The sequence below is a fragment of the Lissotriton vulgaris genome, chromosome 12 (genome assembly GCF_964263255.1).
Source record: "Lissotriton vulgaris chromosome 12, aLisVul1.2, whole genome shotgun sequence".
Taxonomy (NCBI): Eukaryota; Metazoa; Chordata; class Amphibia; order Caudata; family Salamandridae; genus Lissotriton; species Lissotriton vulgaris.
In genome coordinates, this window is record NC_141700.1 from 363,354,848 (window position 1) to 363,378,202 (window position 23,355).

Here is a 23,355-nt window from a genome sequence, read left to right on the forward strand (position 1 = left end):
ACCAGCTGAAATAAACACTTCATTCAGCGGGGAAGAAAGGAGAAAAATAAGTTGTTCGACATAAGCTGCTCTTGTTTGTCTTCCACAGCTGCGGCGAGTTCCAACAGACTCTACATGATGCAAGAGGGGGGAAATCTCGCAGCAGGTAAACACTGGCTCGGCATAGCTGCACCTCACACTGCGGATAAATAAAGCAAAGCCTGGCTCAGAGGCAGCCCAGGGCGGGGACTGAAGGGCGCCTTCTTAGGGCACTGAAACTATTCCTGAGGCAAACCCTTCAAGGGCAGCACTCCGAGGTGCAAGTAATCTCAGATGTGCCCGCAAACTCGGCTCCCTGGCCCATGGGACTACAAGCAATTTAGTAAACGCACAGGCCAGAGGGCTTCCCCTCGGACTCTGCTGCTGAAAGGAGCCGCAATCTCCAGACGAATGGTTGCAGTAAACCCCGTTCCCGGTAATTCCCCAGTTCCACCTTGACTGTCCGTGTCGGCTGGTAATGGCACGGTTTCATCTGGTCCTCAGAGTGATTGAACCGGTCTGTAACACTAACTCCAGGCCCCTGTGTCTGGCCCTATTAATGGTCGTCTCCTGATGAAGGCCTTGGCTTAAAAGGGGTCAGTCTATTTAGAAGGGGAGGGTACTTTGCACAAAAAAAGAGGACCATACAAACTACTGTCATCGATGAGGCTAACACATTTGCAAAAACAGAGGAAACAAACCTGAAATCCAACCCTGGTCCACAGTATTTTTTTTAATCAGCGGAATCACATACAGCGCCAGTGTTAACGCCCTGTATTAAGCAAAACTACTAAGAGTCATGCTGCATCCATCTCTCCCAGGTCGAGGAAGAACCAGAGTTCACCAGCAATCAGACTCCACTCCCACCGGAGACACGGACAGCGGGAGGGAGGGGGCGGGAACCGGCATGGGAGGGGGGGCGGGAACGGGCACACGGGCAGCGGGAGGGGGGGCGGGAACGGGCACATGGACAGCGGGAGGGGGGGCAGGAACGGGCACACGGACAGCGGGAGGGGAGGGGAGCACTCACCAGGACTTCTTCCGGCGGCGGTCGGCCTGGAGGAATGACCCGAAAAAAACAAACAAAAAAATAAATAAACCACCGCCCACTGCCGCAATGACGTTCACAAAGGGGCGGAGAGCGAAAAAATCGCCGGAACGCCCACGAATCTGCTCCCACAATGACTGACGCATCTCTGTTCCAATGGCTAGCCTCCATTTATGGAGCGAGCCAATGGAACAGAGAGGCGGGACAAAGCCCCAGACTGCTTCTCAAAAGATTTTGCCTGCGCAAACGCTGCTGCGCAGCGAACGCCAGGCGAAACCTAACAAAAAGGAATTGTCATTTACAATGTCAATAGCTTAAACTCTCGCAAACGCTAGACCGATTGCATTGCAAATGCTTGTTTCTTTTATTCAGCCGGCAATTATCACATCCTGTTGCCTTTTTGCTACCTAGTGACTTCTAACGGTCTGGTGATAAAGTGCATTGCAAAACTGATTATTTTTGTATGAAGGGGTTCATGCTCGGTTATGGTGTAAATCATTTTTTCAAAAGGGCCAATACTTCCGTGTAAACTTTTTGAAGAACATTATCCATCAGCATTGCATAGCATTTGATTCTGCAAGACTGTAAAAATTGCACCCACTAAGTTTTGCCCACATTTTCAATTGCACGTCAACATATTTGGTGTAAGTACTAGCACATCATGCTCCCTTTAGGTATGATTCAGATGGTCAGTGATTTGTTGCACTATTCCCTACTCGTGCTTGCGTACATATATGACGCATAACATAACGTATTTGTGAAATGCATGTTCACGCTACAGTATTCTCTACTCATGCTTACATCCATGACATAAAACATAACGCATCTGTAAAATGCATGTTCACACTGAAGGTTCCTGTGCTGAGTAACAGAAGTTTATTGTAACTCAACTCACTGCTCACTGCTCTAATAATCTCAGCCTGGAGAGGGTGAAAGGCTGAGCATCAGTGCCAAGTTTGGGACCTTTGACCACGAGCTCAAGCAGAGATTCTTGCAGAGGACCCATGAATCCACTGAGCCATGTGGCCTAACTGGCATAAAAGATGCTCTTATAATATATATTCTACAAATTGTGCTCAGTAAAGCTAGTTGTTGGTCTATTCTGCACCTAGGCCTTGCCACCCGAGCTCTCAGTGTTCACCCATCACAAACCCTTTCAATACATAATGTGGCCAATTAAGATCCCGCGGTAGTACTGCGTGTACTACTAGCACTGGTTGAATCTGGGACACGTCAAACCTCAGCTGCTCTTTCCCCGCAATTGGCAGAATTCCTTCAAGTTCAAGTCTAACTTTATTTCAGTTAACAAAATAACCATAAAAGTACATCGCAAGAAGGAAGCAAGGTTCAAAAACATCTCAGTACAAAACAGTACATGACAAAACCAGAAAGGAAGAAGATAAACATTAACAGCGTGCGAATGGAACACAAAAATCAGGACATAAATAAAGAAAAGGCAGTTTGTCGCCCCACATACTTTTTAATAGCCTAGGCACAGCAATAGTGCATCTAAATAGAGTACAAGTGCCACAATAAACAAACAAAACATAATTACAAAATAACAATAAACAAAATTCAGAAAAAAGACAAAGTAACATATTTGATTTTAAAATTGGCCAGGCCGCAGTGAGTTAAAACAACATTGAGGGGCATATTAGCAACAAATAGCGATATTTATCGCTAAATGCATTTTTTTTTATCGCTGTCTATCGCCGTATATTATCGCAGAGATAACATGCTATTAGCAACGTTTAGCTCTAATGCGATAAAATATCCGGCGATAGCAGCTCAATGCGTGAATATCGCTGGAAATCCAGCTGTACTCAGGCATTAACACTAATGGGGACTTAACTTGAATATCCACCTCCCATTGGATATACAGGTTAAGTCATGGTCTGAGCAGGCGTTAGGTTCTGGCGATAATCGCGCTTAGCGCAACTTTTTTAATTGCACAGCCTGCCTTGCTAATAGGCGATAGCTGTGTTAGAGACTGCTTTCAGTCGCTAACAGGTTGGGTACACCACTTTGCATGTCATTAGCAATAAATACCGCTGACATGCAAAGTGGGCCCCAAACCGGTCGCAATCGCCTATAAGCTGTCGCTAACTGCAGTTCGCGACAGCTTGCTAATAGGGCGATAAAATTATCGCCGCTTCAGCGGGAAAAAGTCCTGCTAAAGCGGCGATAGTGCCCTTGCTAATATGCACCATGTGTTAATATAGTTAGATGGGGAATCCAACGTCTGCAGATATTTTAAGGCCAATTCTGGGCTTCCAATACCACGTAACCTAATATTTGAGAATAAAATCTGTTTGCTATAATAAAGATAACATTTGCAAAAAAACATAAAATGGAGCAGGCTGGCGGTGTGGATTTTTCACATGGGCACAGTAAGATTTTAGATGAATCAAAGTGACCCAAATAAACGCCAAATGCCATCTAATGAAACCCAGTCTAACGCGTGTTAATAGCATTCTGTTCCAGGAGCGACCAATTCGCTCCAGGTAGGGTTCTAGGTGGGGTGTTCTGCAGAGGGACGCATACTCACTAATAGAAGCTGTGGTATGCTCATGAACCACTTTACTATCATATACATTCTGCCTGGAGGAGGTTTTAACCCGAGCCACGTCATGCTTAGTCAGGGTCTCGAGCTCATGAAAAAGGTGCGACTCACTCAAGTCTGTTAGAGTGGACATAATGTAATGAAACCAGGGGATATTCAGAGCTTTTTCACAGGATAAACAGTCTTTAACGATTTCTTTATTACTAGTCCATATCGAGCACCACAGAATGTCATGTCATGAGTGATGAAATATGTGACGCTATCAGCAGTGCATTGCGGGCGCGCAAGTTATAGTTAACACAACTAACTACAACGGGCGAATTTCTCTGGTTTTATGAGTCAAATGTTCAACTAACTATAACGTCCCTGAAACCTATGTTTTTTTTGTGAATTTCAAAGGTTTTTTAAATGCTAATTCCTAACTATAACGTCTGTAAAACCGATGGTTTGTTTCAGTGAATTACGAAAGATTTTTAAATGTTAATTTCATATTTTAATATTTATAAAACCTATATTTTTTCATTCTTTTGGTAATATTTTAGAACTCTATTATCCTTTTTTTTACTTTAAAAATGATGTAATGTTTTATATCTTAAAAAAAAAATATGTATATCTTTTTTTTTGGGGGGGGGGAGAAAACTGGAGTCCCGTACCAGTAGTGTACCAAGCTCCATCAGCACGCAAATCATATCCGCCATATTGCTAAACTCATAAATGATGCGCATTTCGTATTCAACGGGTTTGTGGCACTGCGTCCCGTGTAACATCATATACGTATGAGGTTGTGCCAGCTGCTACTTTGGTATGCGACGGGTAGGCAGTACCAAGCTCCGCGTTACGTCATGTACGTATGGGGTTGCGCCCGCTGCACGTTGTGTATGCAACAAGTGCACACTGCCAGGACCTGTGTTACGTCATAGACGTATGGTGTTGCGCCGGGTACGCCATTCCATAATTTTTTTTTATGTCTCTAAACTATATCTAAATAAGTTTAAAGTGTAAATGAGAGCAAGCGATAAAGAATTTTAAACGTTTATATATTTCTAACTGTAATAAACTTTTATTATGGTAAATATATTTTCTCAAAATCGCGTTGAGTGAGGCCTCCTTCCGCACTCGGTGCGCGATTGCCATGTGACCTTAAAAAAAGCATTTGATTGGATCATAACATTTCCCATTGTAACAGTTGGAGGACCCCACCCATTTTAGTCATTCTCTCTACAGCGTTTGATAAGAGACACCTCTTCTGCTTGGAGAGCTTTTTTGAAAAGTTTTTTGCTGTGTACACATATCTTATACTGCATACAACAGAGGCGTACCCGGCGCAACACCATACGTCTATGACGTAACACAGGTCCTGGCAGTGTGCACTTGTTGCATACACAACGTGCAGCGGGCGCAACCCCATACGTACATGACGTGGAGAAGTGTGGCTCAGTGGTTAGAGGCGGCAGACCCGGAAGCTGAGATCGGCCCTGGACCAGGGTTCAATTCCCCGCCTCGGTGGGTCTTGGGCTAAAAATTCCACGGACTCGAGGACTCGATAATTCTCGCTCAGGTGCCTTCTCGACTCACGGGTTCACACTCTGCGACTCTGGGCAATAGCTTGCTTAATCTCCACAACGGCCCCTCGCGGCGGGATGCCAGGCTTTCACCTTGTGGATACCATGCCTGGGGTTATCTCACAGGGGAATACCAGGACGGGTTCCCTAAGCAAGCGCCGGGAAACCCACTGCGGGTAGCTGTGCACTATATAAGCTCAAATACATTTACATTTACATACAACATGCAATGATCATCTTGATCAATATTCATGGTCTGTACAGTAGCCTTCCACGTGTGATGGCCATGCATCTGAAACGTTACATCAAAAAACAAATGTGTGTTACATGATGCCCCTGGTGTGTGTGCACATTATTGTGCTGCCTTTCGGCCTGGGTATTGGTGGCTCAAAGGGGTATCATCAGCCACGGGCAGAGTGCACAGCCTGGATCACATGTGACAAACAGTAAAGAGTAATGTGTAGATTTGCGTTGCAGTATGCTTTGTTGTCAGGCTTAACCAGTATAGTAGTGTGTCATATGTGAGACCTTCAGATTCACGTTTGACATGCATTGCTTGACTGTAATGAGCATTATCACTGTGTAGGACATAGCTCACTGCTGATCGTCCCTCCATCCGAGCACATTTTTCATGTGTGCGCTTCGCGATAGTAACACTTTCAATAATACCGCACACCATTGACTTGGTGTCTGCGCATATCCACAAGCTTGACAACGACATGTGATGTCGGCCATTCAATGTTTTCGGACAGCATCTCATTAGTGATAGTTGCCGCCCTCCGGGTACATGCTACATTAATGTAAATTGCGGTTTGTGCGACGTCAAAACTGCAACAGGGACACACACACATAAGTACACGTCCTGGCCAGGCAGGAACTGAACAACGCCTAGGTACCCGGAATAATTATTCACACCCCTATGCTGGCCTGGCGTACACAAGCCCAGCCCACTTTCCGTATGTGTAAATAGGATTACTTTGAAGCCACATGTTCCAGTTCTTCAACACTGCCTCAGGTAATATGGCTGCATCCTCCTCGCATATCACAATGCGCAATAAAAAAAAGGAATCCATTAGGTGTACACCACCCTGGTAATCAAAACTCCATCTGAATTGTGAACACTGCTGACCGTAGTGTTTGGACACACAACAATGACAGCAGGTGAGCAGTGCGGATCAACCTGGGTGCGCAGGTGCGAACAAGCGATGTTGGCGTGCATAATGATGTGATCTCTGACCTCATTCAGTCACATCTCTGTCTCATTTTAAGGACCTTCTGGACTGTACTGTAGGCCTGAGCCAGCAGGCAGCGCTGCCCTACGGACATGGGGAGTTGGCTTTTGGGGCACTGTAGTGAGCTGATTACTAAGTGTACATGCACACAGGCTTCCGCCACTGCATTACACGCGCACATTATGCTTCTAGCATGGGCTCTGTTCTTTTGTATGTGAACGTTGGCATAGCATATTAATATTTAACCTTCTGTATTCTCGTGCACTCCAACTCCTCTTTGAACCACGATTACCACTAACAGTTGGTATATAACTTCAAGAAGGAAGGATGCACTCAACTGGTGTTCTCTATTAAGCTTGAAATAAACCTTAATTTACCTCAAGACATTTCCAGCATTATATTATTCCTCCCTTTTCAGACACTGAGTTGGTTACACCAAAATGGGCGGAGCGGGTCCTCTGCCCGTGATTATGCCCTGGGCATTCTGACGCCTTCCATTGTGGTACCAAGACACCGTACCCAACCGGAGACTTGCTTTGCCACCCCGAGAGAGACACCCCGGAGTCGGAGCTCTCACCGGCACGTCGTTGGACACTCCGGTGGTGGCAGGTGAGCAGTGAAGCCTCGTGCGCAGGAGCTGCAATTGAGCACAGTGCGGGGGAAGGGACTGGGGAGCAGCAGCCTGGGTGCACAGGTGCAGGCAAGCGATGTTGCCGTAGATAATAATGTATTCTCTGGCCTCATTCATATATCTGTTTTATTTTAAGGACTTGCTGGACCGCACTCTTTCTCGCGGACCCCAGCGTCCCAGATACACGGGTGACAGGAGATGAACAGTCATGGCTGGGGTCAGTAGACCGACGCTCTGTCTCCTCCTCCCTCTGTTCTTTTGACTCTCCCTCCCCTTCGCTCTTCCACCCACTCGTTCTCTGTCCCATTCTCACTTTCTTGCTTTCATTCTGACTACCTTTCTTTTTCTCTTCGGTATGCACACATACTTATGTTTCTTTTTTGTCTTGCAGGTTTTGTACGCTGCTTCCGGAGGAGTCCCACCCACTTATTTCATGTTATACTGTTGTTTGTTCAAATACAGTTGTGTTTCCATTTATTTGTGTTGTTCTAATAAAGGTTATTTTTTTACCAATAAATAAGTGAGTGTACAGGTCTTCTTTTTCTGACAACACTTGTCTCTAGTTTATTGTGAAAATCGGCGGCTGACAGGAGGTTATGAGGGAAAACATTTATAATTTTGAGGTGCACCTACCAGATATAAACCAACAGACTATTACATAAATGAAGCCTGGGTAATTCTACAACTGCAAGGGTTCTATGAGTGCATCACTTTATAACACCATGAGTACTGCCTGTGTGATTACAGAACCAATAAGGCACTGCCTAGGGCCACCGAGGCATCAGGGACTGGTGAGGTCCACCATCCATATTTAAGTAAAGCCCCGGAGGGTGGAGATCCCTGGACTTGAGTTTGCCTCGAAGCCCCTCGAACAATTAGTAAATAATACCCGGGGACCTGACGATCCCCTAGGCTGCGAAACGTCTCTGTGCCCTCCCGCTCCTAATATACATGTGAGATTAAGGTCCCCAGAACTGCAGAGACTCCGCAATATAATAATAAGATTGGCCTCTGAACATTACCTACCAGGGGGCTCATTTAAATAAACAGGTGAGACCCTGCTTCATTTTTTTTTCTCCATTTTTACCATCCGGATCCGCTTTATTTAAGCAATATGAGGTTTTCCTCCTCTCGCTTCACCGAGGCAAACAAGGATTTGCTATCACAGGGTGGAAGCCATGCTCCCGCCCTGCAGTAGCAAACATAAATGTCCCGCAGATGCACACCCCGGTACATTTATGAGCTGCGCCTGGGAGGTGGCGTTCTATAGGGCCATGATGCATTGGTTACTACATAACTACAGAATTTGAATAAACGCATACTAACACTACTTGCCCACGTGTAGTACAGCGACCAGAGTGTAGTGAGGAGGCGGAGGATGCCCAAAATCAAAAACTATAAATCCTACCAGAGGTCGGATGACATAGTTCAATGAGCGGACGACCCTGGGATGAGTAGAAGCAGCTTCACGAAGAAAACTGGTCTTCAGCAGAACGCAAGGAAGCTCGAAATATTGGTGAGTGCTGCCTTTTTACCTTCTCCCACTCGTCGCCAAATTTATGTAGTGAAGAGGCAGACAGAAGTGGATCTGATAAGTAGATTTATTGCAGGAAAACAAGACAGCTTAAACAGCCACCAACAGGACCAGGCAGCAAGGCAACCTTCTTCTCCAGCACCGTATACAAACTCCCCAAGATTCCTCTCATGACCGCCCTACCTTCTAACATTACATTCTTACATTCTAGTAGCATTACATACTAACATTCTACTATGGCTTACATTGGAATACTACACAGAGCACATGACTTTACAGCAATGACCTCATGGTTTCATCCATGAGTCTTGAGAAAGATCGGTAGAGGTGAGTAGTTCGCTTCCCACTCCCTGTATTGTATAAAAGCAAACTAACACTACTTCCACAGGTATGCTACAGCGCCCAGAGCACATCACTTTACAGCAATGAGCTCACGGTTTAGACTCACGGTTTTTACTCTGCGAGTCTTCAGACCAGTAGGGGTGAGTAGTTCGCTTCCCACTCCCCGTATAAACGCATACTAACACTACTTACAAAGTTATACTACAGCGGCCAGTATGCTACAGCGCCCAGAGCCCATCACTTTACAGCAATTACCTTGGTTTGATCCCCGTAGGCGTGAGTACTTCGCTTCCCACATCTGGTATAGTATAAACGCACTGTAGGGGTCAGTAGTTTGCTTCCCACTCTCTGTATGGTATGAACACCTACTAGCACTACTTGCACACCTCTGCTACAAAGACCAGAACACATCACTTTACAGCAATGAGCTCACGGTTTAGGCTCTCGGTTTCATGTCCGAGTGTAGCAGCATCTCATCTCAGCACCATGTCACTCTGAGCAACACCGCACTTTCAGACCGATATGAGTGACTACTTCGCTTTGCACTTCCCCACAGAGGTTACAGCTCCTATCCTCCTGTTTCCTACTCTTTTCGTCCTTTTTTCCCCTTACTCATTTCATTGGAATCACTAAATGGCTGCCAACACTTCCTAGTTGCAACATCTCGCAGCCAATAAGCAGCAAGCTCGTGCTCGTAACGCCTCAGCCAATCAAATGGCAGAAATCCCAAATATCGATATCTGTAAATTTCGATGTATTGCTGAGAGTGCAAGTTACAAACCTTTAGAACTTGTTGCCAGTAGGTAGTTATAGTTAGGACCTAGCTACCATAGGAAATCCGTAACATTCTATTGAGAATAACGTTGGCGCCGGTTGAGGAATTTGCGTGTAATTTTCCAAAATTTTGGCCAGCTCCGCTCCGCTCCTTCCCTGAAAGTTTCGGGGAGATTCGTGAAGTGGGGGCTGAGGAAAAAGGGGGTCCCAAAACGTGTTTTCCCCATGCAATTTTCAATAGGATGTTCTGACACGGCTATAGTCCGAACCGCTGAACGGAATTACGCCAAACTTTGCAAAATTGTAGGGACTGGTACGCAGATGTGCCTTTGCTATATTTGGTGAAATTTTCTCCGGTGGTTTTTGTGAAAATTAACTTCAAAAACACATATATATCTATAGGCGCGCTCCAAGTGCTCACCGGTACGCGTACGGAAGCGTGCGAGCAGAAAGCTGATTGGCTGTCGGATGTCTGGCAACATTCTAAACGGTCCGGAGAGTCCGCCATTGTGTCTCGGTAGAATCGAGACACAAGAGGTGAAAATAAAAAGGGGGAAATGTTTAAAAGGGGGCAGGGTACACACCCCCTGACCCCCTAGGTTTTCTGAGGGGGGCCTAGAAGGACCCTGAAGGACAAAAAAACTTTAAAACTGTAAAAGAGTGAAAGAAAATAGTTTTAAATAAGAATTTGGATTGCTTAGAGGTAGGGTAGCTCAAAAAAGAGCTGTTGTGTTATGTGGGTGATTTAAGTACCTACAAGTAGGTACCAATGCAGAGTCTAAAATTCAAGAGAAAGACTCTGTTCTCCTCATCTGAGAAATGTACATCGTCTCATCTGTAGATATCTTGCATGTTGTAATGCAAGTTATTGTGGTATATTGAACTCATACCATAATCTCTCAGGAAAGCAGAAACAGATCCTTTTGGGACCCCCTGAGAAGGTCTAGGGTGTGAGGGGCATTCTACCCTGCTCCCTTTTCACGTTTTGAAGTATTATATTTCACTCTCTTCTGTAACTACACAACATGGCGGCGATTGGGTGCATCTGAGACAGACAGTGAGAGAAAGGAGGCAGGAGATGAAGAAGAGATGTCAAATATACATTGGAAAAAATACTATGGGAGAAGGGAAGTAAATATGAGTAAACTTACTATGTTGCATAAAAATGTTGCACTCTATACTATAAGTATCACATTATACTGCAATCACTTCACTACTACCTCATAAATTAGAAATAAAAATGAATAATATGTCAACTAATTTTTAATTTGTAAATAATAATTTATTGTTCAGAATTGTCATAATTTAATAGAACTTGTAGCATGTCCTCATCTGAAATTTCCTCTTCAATCATATGATCAATCTCCTCATGAAAAGTGTTCAATGATGACCATTGGTATTCTATTGTATCCAAACATTCAAGAAATTCTTCGTCTAGAGCAGGGTTCTTCAATCTGTGGGGCGCGCCCCCCTGGGGGGGCTCGGCGCCATCTCAGGGGGGGCGCGGGCTACACTTCGATCTTCCCTTTGTGCCCGTTTCTTTGTCTGGGTGATTCTCCCAGGAGGGGGCCAATTCACAGAGCGACACCTTCGGCTGCGTGCGAGGCAGGGGTCTCCTCTGCTAAAAACGAAAGCAAACAAACAGACACGCTTTCAGTTTCAGCAGAGGAGACCCCTGGCCTCCCACTGCAGCTGAAGCTGTCAGCTCTGTGAATTAACCCCCTCCTGGGAGAGTTAGCTCTTCCCAGAAGGGAGAGAAGGTTTCGCAGAGGTTTTGAGGCACGGGCAGGGTGGGCTCTGGTCCAGGGCCCCAGCCTTTCAAGGGGGGTGGGAGTGAGGGGGAGTTGGGGGGGGGCGGGAGTCCTTCAGTTATTTTGGGAAGGGAGGGAGAGGTTGCAATCCGGGTTTGGCCATGAATCGGGACAGTGGGCTCTGGTCTGCGGTCCTCAACTCATGAGTATCTTTGTGTGGGCACCCGGTGTTCAGGGATGTTGGTCTGCAGATTCGAATTTGAATCATAAAAGGTGTGAGGGTGGAGTGGTGGATGTATGGGTGGGGGGTGGATGGATGAGTGAGGGGATGGATGGTGAGTGAAGGGGTGAATGGATGGTGGGAGAGAGGATGGATGCATGAGTGGAGGGATGGATGGGAGTGGATGATGTCTGTATGGTTGGAAGGGTAGATGGATGGGTGGAGGGGTGGATGGATCAGTGAAATGGTGGATGGATCGATGGGGGTGGATGGTGGACGAGTCGGTGGGTTGATGGATGAGAGAGGTGATAGATGGATTGATGGGTGAAGGGATGAATGAATGAATGGATGGATGAGTGAAGGGGTGGATGTGGGGATGGATGGGTGATTGAGGAGGGTGGATGGACGGGGGGATGGATGGAGGAGTGAAGGGGTGGATGAGTGGTCAATGGATGGATTCATGAGTGGATGAGCGGATGGATGGGTGAAGGGTGGATGGAGGGATGGGTGGCTGGGTGAGAGGGGAATGGAGAGAGAGGGGGAGGATGGATGGATGGATGGATGAGTGATGACATGGATGAATGATTGGCAGAGTGGATGGGCAGGTGTGTGCATGGATGGGTGAGGAGAGGAGCATGGAGATGGATGGGTCAGAGAGTGCATGCATGAGTGGGGGGGAGGGTGGAGAGCGGGATAGATGGGTGGATGGATGAGTGGGGGTTGAGTGGGTGGACGGATGAGTGACTGGGTGGATGAATGAGTGGGTGGGGGGATGGCTGGATGGGTGAGCGGGTGGGTGGTTGGATGGATGAGTGGATGGATGGATGGGTGGAGGAGTGGATGGATGGGTGGAAGAGTGGATGGATGAGTGGAGGAGTGGATGGATGAGTGGGAGGATAGCTTGGGTGAATGGTTGTATGGATGAGTGGGTGGATGGATGGATGGGTGGAAGAGTGGATGGATTGGTGAGGGGATAGATTGGGTGAAGGGATGGATGGATGATGAATGGATGGGTGAGGGGGTGGATGGAGGGATGAAGAGGTGAGATGATGGATGGAGGGATGGAAGGTGGATGGGTTTGCAAGTGGTTGAAGGGGTTTGGATGTGGATGGGGCTCAGATGGAGGGACGGAATGAATGGTGGGGGAGTTGGTGGATGACAAGGTGTACATGATGGATGGGGAGGGTTGTGATGACTTCCTTTGCTTTCTTGGTGCCATGAGAGCTGTGGTTCAGAGTGGAAGGTATTTGAATTGTTTGGCTGCTCCCTTGCCTATGTGTTACTGTTCTGTATTCTATGTGTGCTCATGTGTGGGATCTATGCATCATGCGTGTGACATTTTGCGTGACGTCCAGCTGCTACTTGAATGCGGGGCCCCCATGGGCAAGGTCGGGTTCCATGTTTTGGGTTCCGTTTGGTGAAGCACCCATGGTGTGTTCCCTATAGTGGGTTCATCACTGCGGTCCTCCCTTTGGTTCACTTGTGCATGGTGCTTTACATCCTACAATGTATTTGTTTATTTGTTGGGGAGTTTGTGAGATTGGGTTCTCAGCACTTGCGGTGTTGAAGACTAGGTACCGTTTAGAACTGGATGTGGAGCACAGCCTGAGGATGGCAGTGGCAGGGATTCACCCACAGATTGAGAGTCTAGGTGTGGCTGGGCACTGGCACACCCGTCACATTCATGTTGGTGGTGTTGCTGTTGATCTGGTCCTGTGTAAGGCAGGGCATCCTAGTGGGGAGAATTTGCGCACATTTTGTCTTGGAGGATTGTGTTTTGAGCTGTCTGGTACGCCTCTGTCGTTTCGTCACACCCACTCACAGGCCTGCAGTTTGCTAGGCACTCTTGTTGTGTTGAGCATTGTTTGCCGGATATGGCCCGTGGTGTGCGCGTGGCAGTCGATCATGTGGTGTGCCGGATTCCCGAGGTTTCTGTTGGGTGGTGGGGGGGGCCCAACATCTGGGGGAATTTAGCTGGGGGGGCTCAACCTGGAAAAGTTTGAAGACCTCTGGTCTAGAGATTCATCAAAAAAATCATTAATGTCATCTCCTCCTTGTGATAAAATGGTGCTGCTAATATCCGTGACATTTTGAATTTCAAGAAATGTAGTTGTAATTTCCAAAGAAATTTCCTTGGTCACCTCATTCTGATTCATTTTAATTTCAAACTTCTTGCTGTAAATTGCAGAAAAAAGTAATCACTTTCATTTTTCTTTTTTATAAATACATAATATAAAAGTAGTTTATTCAATTATTTAGTTCTTTAAAATTAATTGGTACTGAATAGTATCAGGCAGGAACTAGAAATATAAAGCACTGCATGTGATGAAGTCTATCTTAATCCATAATTATAACAGAATGACTGTAAATAGCTAACAGAAAATATTTTCCAGATTATCTTAAAGTGTACAACATAGTTCCTCTTACAAATTAACAACTCACCTTTTTGTAAGTAGGAGAAGAGTTAGTACTGTGTAATTCAAACTCCAGAAATTGAGCACCCAAAATTCTTCTCAAAAGTACCTCAGACAGGAGTATCTCAAAATGGCCGTGTTTTCCTCTCATTTAAGATATATACATAACCAATCATACTTCATCACATAAAAATTCAAAACGTAAGTAACATTTTGATTGGTTCTAATTTTCAATACTTTCAAATGTGTTTTCCCCATGCAGTTTTCCATAGGACATTTAGACACGGCTACAGCCCGTACTGCTGAATGGAATTACACCAAACTTGGCAAAATGGTAGGGACTGGTACGTAGTAGGGCCTTTTCCATATTTGTTTAAAATTGCTCCAGTGGTTTTTAGGAAAAGCAACTTCAAAAACACATATATATCTATAGACGCGCTCCGAGCGCTCACCGGTACGCGTACCGGGGAGCGCACCCGGCGCGCTACAGGAGTGCGCGAGTTGAAAGCTGATTGGCTCACTCCCTATAACTCAGCCACACTCCCACACTTATCTTTCTTTGCTCCCTCACTCAGTCCCTTTCTGTCACTCTTTCCTTCAGTACCTCTATCCCCTCACTTCCTCACTCCCTTTGTCTTACCCTCACTCACTTTTATCCACCCTCTTTCATCCCTCTTTACCCATGCTCTCTGCCGTTCTTTCACTCCCGTTCTCTTAGTCTGGTTCCCTCAGTACCCCTCATTCCCTATCTTTCTCTTCTTTTCCCTTTACTTTCATCCCCAACTCACTTTCTCTCAGTAGCTATGCTTCAGTCCTCTTCCCCTCTCTTTTCTTCCTTCGCTCACTCACTCATTCCCCTTACCTTACTCTCCTTACTCCACTTCACTAACTCCTTCTCTCACTCCCTCTATCCTCTTACTTCTACACCCCCCTTCCCTCATTCTCTCTCTGTTAGCCTCATTCTCTCCGTCCTCTTAGTCTCTCACTCCTCTTCTGTCACGCTCACTCCCTATAACTCAGCCACATTTCCACACTCACTTTCTTTCAGATCTCCTGTTTACTTCCCTTCCTCTCTCTTCTCTTCCTTCGCTCTTTCACTCTTTTCCCTTCCCTTACTCTCCTTACTCCACTTCATTAACTACTTCTCTTACTCCCTCTGTCCTCTTACTTCTACACTCCCCTTCTCTCATTCTCTCTCTGTTAGCCTCATTCTCTCCGTCCCCTTAGTCTCTACCTCCTCTTCTATCACGCTCACTGCCTATAACTCAGCCACACTGCCACACTCACTTTCTTTCAGATCTCCTGTTTTACTTCCCTTCCTCTCTCTTCCCTTCCTTCGCTCCTTCACTCTTTTCCCTTCCCTTACTCTCCTTACTCCACTTCACTAACTCCTTCCCTTACTCCCTCTGTCTTCTTACTTCTACACTCCCCTTCCCTCATTCTCTCTCTGTTAGCCTCATTCTCTCCGTCCTCTTAGTCTCTCTTTCCTCTTCTCTTACGCTCACTCTCTATAACTCAGTCACACTCCCACACTTATCTTTCTTTGTTCCCTCACTCAGTCCCTTTCTGTCACTCTTTCCTTCAGTACCTCTATCCCCTCACTTCCTCACTCCCTTTGTCTTATACTCACTCACTTTTATCCACCCTCTTTCATCTCTCTTTACTCATGTTCTCTGCCGTTCTTTCACTCCCGTTCTCTTAGTCTGGTTCCCTCACTACCCCTCATTCCATCTCTTTCTCTTCTTTTCCCTTTACTTTCACCCCAACTCACTTTCTCTCAGTAGCTATGCTTCAGTCCTCTTCATCCTATGTTTCCTTCCTTCGCTCACTCACTCATTCCCCTTCCCTTACTCTCCTTACTCCACTTCACTAACTCCTTCTCTTACTCCCTCTATCCTCTTACTTCTACACTCCCCGTCCCTCATTCTCTCTCAGTTAGCCTCATTCTCTCCGTCCTCTTAGTCTCTCACTCCTCTTCTGTCACGCTCACTCCCCATAACTCAGCCATACTTCCACACTCACTTTCTTTCAGATCTCATGTTTTACTTCCCTTCCTCCCCCTTCCCTTCCTTCGCTCCTTCACCCTTTTCCCATCCTTTACTCTCCTTACTCCACTTCATTAACTCCTTCTCTTACTCCCTCTGTCCTCTTACTTCTACACTCCCCTTCCCTCATTCTCTCTCTGTTAGCCTCATTCTCTCCGTCCTCTTAGTCTCTCTCTCCTCTTCTCTTACGCTTACTCCTTATAACTCAGCCACACTCCCTCACTTATCTTTCTTTGCTCCTTCACTCAGTCCCTTTCTGTCACTCTTTCCTTCTGTATCTCTATCCCCTCACTTCCTCACTCCCTTTGTCTTACCCTCACTCACTTTTATCCACCCTCTTTCATCCCTCTTTATTCATGCTCTCTACCATTCTTTCACTCCAGTTCTCTTAGTCTGGTTCCCTCACTACCCCTCATTCCATATCTTTCGGTTATTTTCCCTTTACTTTCATCCCCCACTCACTTTCTCTCAGTAGCTATTCTTCAGTCCTCTTCCCCTCTCTTTCCTTCCTTCGCTCACTCACTCATTCCCCTTACCTTACTCACCTTACTCCACTTCACTCACTCTTTATTTTACTACCTCTATCCTGTCATATCCTCATTCTCTTTCACCCACTCCCTCTGTCTAAGCTTCACTACCTCGTCCCCTCACTCTCTCACTTCTCTTCCGTCCCACTTACTCCGTATAACTCACCTACACTCCCTCACTTATCTTACTTTGCTCCTTCGCTCAGTCCTCTTCTCTCAGTCTTTCCTTCATTTCCTCTGTCTCCTCACTCCCTTACTCTCCTTGTCTCATGCTCAGTTGCCTTTATCCACTCTCTATCACTACTCTTTCCTCAACCTCACTGCTCTTCTCTTACCCTTCCTAACCCCCGTTCCCTTACTCCGCTTTCCTCACTTATCCTCATTTCCCATGTTCACTCCCCTTCCCCTCACTCATCTCCCACACTCACCTTCTTTCAATCCCCCTACTTCACTTCCCTTCCCCTCTCGTCCCTTTCTTTGCTCCCTCACTCATTTTCCTTTCCTCTCTCACTGCACTCCACTTCAATCACTCCTTTTGAATTTGTAAAGAATATAGCTCTTTTTGTAGAATTGGAGGTAGTTCTAAAAAGAACTGGTTTTTTTCTTCTTTTTTAGTTTTTTTTTCTTTTTCCGAACGTTTTAAAAATGTTTTGGTATTTTTATCAGACCAAAAACAAAAATAGGGAATGCCAAACTGCTCAACAGGAGCAAAAAAAAGGGGGAAAATTAGGGCTGGGGAGGGCAGCGGTGTTCTTCCCTTTTGCAAACAATCAGGAGGATACTCTGCTCTCCAACACAAAGCAGTTTGTTACACTGCTTACACCTAATGTTGATGTCAGTGAAAACAGGCTGAATGTTGAGTATCAGCTCCACTGATCTTCCTCTCCCCGATGAAGTTGCTCCTCCGGTGGAAGTCGAGGCGCCATTTCTCGGGGCATTCCGTGCCAGGTCCCTGACACTCTCCCGGGCATAGTTCTGGGGGTGTCTCCTTTGAACATGCCGAATCATCTTGGAGTTCCCAAAACTATTTTTTTTGGTACAGTCACCACGAGAAAGAACAGTGTGGCAAATCTTGCACTCCACTTTAGGTGCATTTACCTTTTTCTCCGCTTCTGGAATTGTAAAAAATTTCCATATGAAATGCTCCTTCACTTTTGGCTGAGGAGGGTCCTCCTGGAGAAACCCATCAGAGTCATCACTGCTGCTTGGTGGCCTTGCAGCCATTCTTTGCAAAGAATTGAAGACAAGAAGAGAATAGGTCTTGCTCTCTCCAAAGTGAAAGAGGTAGCGAAGGAAATGGGTGGGGTTTTCATTAGTTGTAAAAAAAACTGTTAACATCCAATGAAAAGTGTTATTTTAAGGTCACATGACTTGACGCGCTTACGCTGAGCGCACCGAAGCTCTTCCGGAGGCGCTTACGCGGCACGTACGTAGGCGCTTCCGGGGGCGCGCCTAAATAAAGTTTTGTTAGATTTTAGGAAATGCGTTTAATGTTAAAATATGGTTATTTAAAATTAAAAATACTACTTTTATAAGTATGCCACTGAATGTCTTGCATTATTATTTACTTTAAATACATACTTTTTTTTTTCGCACGCGGGAATAGCGCTCTCGCTACGCTACCGGGTGCGCTAACCGGTGCGCGCACCTTGAGCGCTCCGGGGTAAAATTATTAAAAAAAATATATATAAAAAATATAATAATTAATAGTTATAAAAAAAGAACTAAAAAAACTTAATAATTCACTTTAAAAATCGTAGGTTACAAACTCGAAATTGCAAGGAATTAACTTTTAAAAAACCTTAGAAATTCACTGAAAAAACCATTGGTTTCACAAACGTTATAGTTAGGAATTAGCATTTAAAAAACCTTTGACATTCACTAAAAAAAAACCATAGGTTTCACACTCGTTATAGTTAGGAATTAGCATTTAAAAAACCTTTGAAATTCACTGAAAAAACCATAGGTTTCACACCAGTTATAGTTAGCTGAACATTTTACTCATACAAAACCATTGAAATTCCCACGTTATAGTTAGTTGGACTCACTATAACTCGTGCGCCCGCAATCCACTGCTGATGATGTCACATATTACATCATTCATGACATGGTCAGTGACATCACTGATGACATCACTGACGACATCTCAAACTTCCTGAGTGCGCATTATGCTTTGAAGCAAACTGTGGATTATATATAATATATATATATATATATATATATATATATATATATATATATATATATATATATATATATATATATATATATATATATATATATATATATATATATATATAACCAAAAAGAACAGGTGTCACCCTGTAGCACTCTGCATGGAAACGCCAACACAGTTGAACATGAACACCTCCTTTAATGTGGGCAGCAGGAACAGCACGTAAATCCCCACCACAAGAAATTGTCAAACATGTTTCGGGCTCCATGCCCTTGTTCACTGGCTGTAATCAACTTAGTCCCGGCAGCTGTGAGGCCTGTTAAGCGAATAGCCCTGCCCAAGTGGGACTTCCTTAGCCTGATGGCATTCTGGGATATGTAGTCCTTCATTTCCCATTGTAGGAAGGTGGATACCTGACTATGGTTACCACAGATTTTTTGCTTTGTGTTTAGCTGCTTTTCCACTTAGTTGGCCTGGTTCCCTGCTAAGTAGGGCCCCAGGCTATCTGCTCTCTCTGTAAAATGGACTCCATGCACCCTAGGTGCATAACCAATCTGGTACTGGACACCTTATCAGCCCCTGTACAGTGCACTATAGGTGCCCAGGGCATAGGTGCATCCAAGGCCTACCAGGGGCTGCAGCATATCTTTTGCCACCCCTGGCCGGACCTTAAATTGACACAACTGGCTGATCATTCAGCTGGGGCAAGGTGGTGTAATCGCCCCTTGCTTAGATGTAGTATACCTATATCTAAACCTATATCTGGACACATATGAACCTATAAGTCACTCCTATGGCAGGCCTTAACAATCCTGGAGGCAGAGTGCTTGGTTTTATGTGAGATGGTGCTCTAGCATGAGCTGAGCCTGTCTGCAGCTGTCGGGACCAACTCCCTTAGCTGTTCCAGGAAAATGCCATACCATATACTCTTAAGTGCATTATAATCCATCGCGGTTATGTGCTAACTTTGGTTTGGCTTTATCAAAACATGTCGTGTAAGGTGTCATATGATTTGGAATACTACCCCCTCGCCTGTCCTGCCGACGGGGGTAGCATTCCACCCTTCTAGAGGGAGAAGACATGTTACTTTGCTAAAACGTGGTTAATTCTAACCAGAGCCTCAGCATCACAAAATGGATGCTGCTGCCACCGACACGAGTCTGACCTCCTGCTGCTGACCGAAACTACAAGGAAGGGGATGACATCCACAAATGGATAAATGCTCTGGAGAGAGCCTGCATGGTACAGCAGGTTCCTGAAGAACAGTGGTCAGCAATCTTATGGTTCTCCTTTTCTGAGAAAGGGAGAGATCAGCTCCTCACAGTTAGACCCGAGGATGCTAAAAATTACACTGTCCTGAAGAGTGCTCTGATAGATGGGTTTGGCCTAACCACTGAACAATACAGGTTAAAGTTCAGAGATACCCAGAAGACACAGACACAGGACTGGACTGATTTTGTAGATGGTGCTACTAAGGCTCCGGAAGGTTGGCTACATGGCAGCAAAGTACATGACTATACAGGTTTGTATAATTTGATTATGAGGGAACTGATCCTAAGTAATTGTCAGAACCAGCTTTTACACCAGTACCTGGTGGACTCAGATCTGACCTCTCCACAAGAATTGGGTAAGAGGGCAGACAAATGGGTCAGAACCAGGATTAGGCCTAAGAATCAGGGTAATGACCAGAAGAAGGAGTCTACCAAACCTCAAGAAAAGGGTGGGGATAAATCTAAAGAGAAGACTTCCCCAGGGCCCCAAAACTCCAAGGATGGGGGTGGGTCCCAAGACACTTCCTCTACACAGAAAAAGCTTTATTGCCATGCCTGTAAAGAGGTTGGCCATTGGAAAACAGACAGCTGTTGTCCAAAGAATAGTAATAAGGAAAATATACCTCCAGGTAAAGCTCCAACACCTCCTGTCACTGTTAGCAGTGGCCCCCCAGGTGGACTCTGGCCTAACCAGGTCCCCTAACTTAGCTACTCTTGTCTGTGATAATGGCATGGGGTTTGCCAATTTCGCTGCTTGCCCAAACACTTTGAGCAAGTACAGACAGGAGCCCCTCATCAATGGTCTGAAAGTTGAGGCCTTTAGAGACACAGGGGCTAGCATCACCATGGTGGCTGAATGTCTAGTCCCCTCAAGGCAACTTATACCTGGTGTCACATACCAGGTGACCTATATTGATGGAATAGAAACCAATCATCCCATGGCAGTAGTAAGTCTCAGCTGGGGAGGTGTCATTGGCCCAAAGAGAGTGGCAGTGTCACCAAACTTGCCTGTGGACTGTCTACTAGGAAATGATTTGGAAATCTCAGCCTGGGCTGAGGTTGAACAGGAAATCCATTCTAGAATGGTAAATGTCCATGGAAAGGTTAGTGGAGCTGTGTTGGCCACTGCCCCAATCCAAGATGTCCTTCCTGAAAAGGTTGCTAGGGCTGTTCAAGTCTCAGCCCCATCTTTAGCAGAAGCCCTTCCTGAACAAGTTAGCAGAGCTGTTATGATAACAGCCCATACCCAAACTGAATCTCCTCCTGAAAAGGTTGGTGGGGCTGTGATGGCCACAGCCCAAACTCAAACAGATTCCTGTGTTGTGAAGTCTGAAATGATGGATCACTCCACACTAACAGAGATCATTGAGGAGGAAGGGAAATCTCCCTCCCACCAGACATTAGGACAGGATTAGCCTCCTCAGGGAACTGATCTTATCCCTGATGAAGGAACTGTCCCAGAGGTTGTTAGGTCTAGCCTGACAGAGCCCCTGATGGCAGTGGACCATTCTCAGGTGGGACCCAGTCTGAAGTAGGTAACCTGCCCCTCTCTACCTTGCCTTAGTCAGCCCAGGGCTGCAGAGGACAAGAAGGACAGTGAGCCCCAAAGGGCCCCCTGTCAAATAAAGCACCCCCATCAACAGATTAGGGGCACCGAAGCTAGCAGCCCTAGCCAGGTGAAAACTTTAAAAACTCCTGAGGGATCCCCCTTAAAATTAATTAGGGACCTCCCACAGATGGATACTGTTGGGCACAGCCAAACCTGGGACCCAAAGGGCCCAAACCTGAACTGTCCCTCCAGTAAGCCAACAAAAGGGACCCAGCCTCCAGCTTTAGGTAGCCAGAGGTCGACCCTGAGAGCACAGTGCAACTCAGTTTATGAAAGAAAGGCACACATGGTGGAAGATAATTGGAGGAAGCTGAGCCCTACATTAGTGGAGCCTCTCTTCAGTACTCCATATCAATACCAGCCTTTTACTTTGCAAAAACACACCCAAGGTAGTGATTCCCTATGGTGGAGACCCTCTAATACCCCAAGGGTGAGGGATTGCTTAGTGGACCATGAGACAGGGGGTAACCATGTTAGTGCAGGCACTTCCTTATATGGCCACTCAGGCAATATAGGCTTACCTGGTCAAGGATAGCCTTATCTCATTTCGTTTGGGGGGGGGGGGGTGTGTAGGAAGGTGGATACCTGACTATGGTTACCCCAACATTTTTGCCTTGGGTTTAGCTGGTTTTCGACTTAGTTGGCCTGGTTCCCTGCTAATCAGGGCCCCAGGCTATCTTCTCTCTCTGTAAAATGGACTCCATGCACCCTAGGTGCATAACCAATCTGGTACTGGACACCTTATCAGCCCCTGTACAGTGCACTATAGGTGCCCAGGGCATAGGTGCATCCAAGGCCTACCAGGGGCTGCAGCATATCTTTTGCCACCCCTGGCCGGACCTTAAATTGACACAACTGGCTGATCATTCAGCTGGGGCAAGGTGGTGTAATCGCCCCTTGCTTAGATGTAGTATACCTATATCTAAACCTATATCTGGACACATATGAACCAATAAGTCACTCCTATGGCAGGCCTTAACAATCCTGGAGGCAGAGTGCTTGGTTTTATGTGAGATGGTGCTCTAGCAGGGGCTGAGCCTGTCTGCAGCTGTCGGGACCAACTCCCTTAGCTGTTCTGGGATAATGCCATACCATATACTCTTAAGTGCATTATAATCCATTGCGGTTATGTGCTAACTTTGGTTTGGCTTTATCAAAACATGTCGTGTAAGGTGTCATACGATTTGGAATACTACCCCCTCGCCATTCCTGGCGACGGGGGTAGCATTCCACCCTTCTAGAGGGAGAAGACATGTTACTTTGCTAAAACACGGTTAATTCTAACCAGAGCCTCAGCATCACAAAATTAATGCTGCTGCCACCGACACAAGTCTGACCTCCTGCTGCTGACCGGAACTTGGCAGTGGAGGCCTGGACAAAGGGTTTCCTGTCGCAGGGAGGTGCTACACCTCCCCAGACAGGAGATAGTGTATTGGGGCAGGGTGGGTTGAATGAAAGTAGACACTGCCTGGGGCGCACAAGGCTTCCCCTTGCATAATCCGGTCAAACCGGTTCTGGGGCACTCCAGCCCCAGTCCCAGTGCAACCCTGGACAAAGGGAAAGGGGTGTAGCCACCCCCTTCCTGGGTCCCACCCATAGGAGGGACCTAGCAGGTAATCCAGTCCACTAGATTGGTAT

At 46.0% G+C, this 23,355-nt stretch overlaps 1 protein-coding gene across 3 annotated transcripts in view; it reads right to left on the minus strand.

The window, feature by feature from the left end:
- SLC7A9 (solute carrier family 7 member 9) overlaps positions 1–23,355 on the minus strand; it is a 1,176,401-nt gene that overhangs the window by 875,245 nt on the left and 277,801 nt on the right. The gene's annotated exons all lie outside the window — the stretch shown is intronic.